This window comes from Oratosquilla oratoria, chromosome 11 (assembly GCF_046742065.1).
Source record: "Oratosquilla oratoria isolate Oo_2021 chromosome 11, ASM4674206v1, whole genome shotgun sequence".
NCBI lineage: Eukaryota > Metazoa > Arthropoda > Malacostraca > Stomatopoda > Squillidae > Oratosquilla > Oratosquilla oratoria.
This window is the reverse complement of record NC_134787.1, coordinates 34,669,273-34,672,683: the sequence shown is the minus strand read 5'-3', so window position 1 is coordinate 34,672,683 and position 3,411 is coordinate 34,669,273.

The window sequence follows — 3,411 nt, the reverse complement described above, 5'->3', positions numbered from 1 at the left end:
ATGGGGTGCCCCTATGGACCAGAGCCACACATTATTTTGTCTGTGATAGAGGAGGACTCTGTTCACAGAGAAATGATGACACTTTTATTATACTGCGACTGTCCCTCCGTTATGCTGTCCCACAACACCTTGTTACTGTCCTGTACCATTTCTCTGAATATTCATTTCCTTTTTTTCACCTACCCTGTGGTGGGGGATAGAATACTGCCACCAAGTATTCCCACTTGGATCGTGAGAGGCGAGAAAAACGGGACAGGGATTATGACTAGGCATCCTTCTCCATATAGCTCCACAGGGGACATTCTTAAAAAAACGTAAAAGCATAAGAGGGCCTAGTAGTTTTCCAACCAGTATCCTAAGGTTTGGGTCTTTTAATGTGCATGGATGTAGTACAGATGTGAGTACAAGGATGAGATAGGCAATATGTTTGTTAGAAGAAAGATGAATGTGTTGGCTTTGAGTGAAACTAAGTTGAAAGGGAGGGGGGAGTGTAGTTGGGAGGTTCACAAGAGTGAAGAGAGGACGAGGGAGAGAGGGGTGGCTATACTAGTAAGTGAAGATATAGGTAAATGTGTAGTGGAGTGGAAGGAGGTTTCTTCAAGGTTAATGTGGATGAAGGTGAAACTGGGAAGGGAAATCTGGGTTTTTGTAAGTGCATATGGGCCTGGTAGTGAGAAAAGTGTAGAAGAAAGGGAGGCTTTTTGGATAGATTTAAATGAGTGCATAGAGGGATTAGGGAGAAATGTCAATGAAGTAGTATTGGGAGACTTTAATGCTAGGGTAAGATATGAACCAATAAATGGAGTGGTTGGGAAATGTGGAGTTTCAGGAAAGAATCGTAGTGAAGAGTTGATGGTGGAGGTGTGTCTAGAGAGTTGATGATAGCAAATACAGTGTTTAGGAAGAATGTCAAGCATAAGTACACATGGGAGAGGGTGATAGATGAAAGGGTGGTAGATAGAGCGTTAATGGACTATGTAGTGGTAGATAGGAGTATAATAGGATGAGTTAAGGATGTACATGTGCTAAGGGGAGAGGGTGGGGGAATATGAGATAATTTTCTGGTGGAAAGTAAGTTCAGAGTGGAGGATAGATGGAGAAAGAGGAAAAGGACAGAAGGTAGGGAGGTGCTTAGAGTAAACTGCTTAAATGAGAAAGAAAGGGAGGAGTACAAGAAGCTGAGAGAGGAGTGGGAGGGAGTGAATGATAGAGTAGAACTAGGAGTTGAGGAGAAATGGGGATGGTTCAAGGAGGGAGTCACAAGGTGTGCAGAGATGGTGTGTGGAACAAGTAGGAGGAAATAGAATGAAGAGTAGTGAGTGGTGGGATGAGGAAGCAAAGAAGGTTGTAGAAGAGAAGAAGCAAGCTTTCACAGATTGGTTACAAAACAGGACTAGGGAAACATATGAGAGGTACAAAGAGAAGAGAAGTACAGCATAAGATAAAGGAGGCAAAGAGGAGAGATGTGAAATGGGGTAAGAGTATGACAGAAAATTTTGAAAGTAATAAAAAGATGTTTTGGAAAGAAATTAAGAGAGGAAGAGGAGGGAAATCAAGTAGAGAAGAAAAGGTAAAAGGAGTAGATGGAGAGATGATAATGGAAGAGAAGGCAGTAAGAGGAAGATGGGCAGAGTATTTTAGGGAGCTGCTAGATGTGAAGGAGGATAGGGAGGAAAAGGTAGTTGCAGTGGGAAGTGCTACAAAAATGACCATGATGAATGAGGAAATGGAGGAGAAATAAGGAAAGATGAAGTGAAGGCAGTTGTTAAGATGATGAGAGCAGGTAAGGCACCTGGTCGGGATGGATGTCATGTAGAATGTTTGAAAAAAGAAAGGAGGTACAGTAATGGTGGACTGGCTGGTAAGGTTGTTTAATGTTTGTTTAAGGTATATGTATGTAAGAATGGGTAGAGTGCCAGAGGACTGGAGGAGTGCCTGTATAGTTCCACTTTACAAGGGAAAAGGGGACAAGTGTGAGTGTAGTACTTTCAGAGGGATTAGCTTGTTAAGTGTAGTTGGGAAGGCTTATGGGAGGGTGTTGATTGAGAGGATTTGGAGAGGAACAGAGGGAGTAATTAGTGAGGAAGTGTGTGAGTTTAGGAGGTAGGGGTTGCATAGATCAGATTTTTGTGGTAAGACAGATATGTGAGAAAGCTATAAGAAAAGGTAAGGATGTTTTTTGGGCTTTTATGGATTTGGAAAAGGCTTATGACAGGGTAGACAGGAAGGCACTGTGGGAGGTATTGCAGATATACAAGATAGGAGGAAATCTTTTAGGAATAGTCAAGAGTTTTTATTAGAGTAGTAGAGCATGTGTCAGTATTAGAAATGGAGAGAGTGTGTGGTTTGAGGTAAAGGTGGGACTTTGTCAGGGATGTGTTGTCACCTGGCTGTTCAATTCATACATGGATGGGGTGGTGCGTGAGGTGAATGCAAAGGTGATGGGTTAGGGATTGGAGATGGTTAAAGAAAATGGAGAAAAGTGGGAGATAACCAGCTGTTGTTTGCAGATGACACTGGGCTTGTAGCAGGATTAGAGGAGGGATTGAGGAAGTTGGTGACAGAGTTTGGGAAAGTGTGTGAAAGAAGGAAGTTAAAGATAAATGTGGGTAAAAGTAAAGTGATGAGATGTACAAGGGGTGAAAGTGGCAGTAGACTGGAAGTGAATATTAAGGGAGAGTGACTGGGAGAAGTGGATAGTTTTAAATACTTGGGTGCGAATGTGGAAGGAAAGGGAGGAGTGGAGGTGGAGGTAGAATGTAGATTGAGAGAAGCGAGTAAATGCCTTGGTGGATTAAAAAGTGTAATGAGAAATAGACATTTGGGAATGGATGTTAAGAGAAGATTGCATGAAGGAATGATTGGGCCGACAGCATTGTATGGGGCAGAAACATGGAACATAAGAGAGGAAGAGAGGAGTTTAAATGTGTTTGAGACGAGGTGTCTGAGAAGTATGATAGGGGTTACTAGGCTGGATAGAGTAAGAAATGAGGTGGGGAGGAGAACGGGGGTGGAAAGGGAGTTGGTAGATAGGGTGGATGAAAGAGTATTGGGATGGTTTGGTTACATGGAAAGAATGAGTGAAGAAAGACTAGTAAAAGAGGTCTGGATGTCAGATGTGGAAGGAGTGAACATGAGGGGGGCGACCTAGGATGAGGTGGATGGATGGGGTAAAAGGGGCTTCGCGAAGAGGGGAATGTCTGTTGAGGAAGGACGGGAGAGGACAGAAGACAGGGGTGAATGGAGAATGGTTGTGTAGCAGCCAACATATTGTATTTTTGTTCACTGTACCCCATCATACCCCTGAGGTTGGTCCTAGGAATAGGATTGAAATGTCAGGCAATAAACCTCCCATTTTCAGTCTGGTGTTTACAATTCTCCCTTTTAACATGGATCCCAGATTCCAGAGTT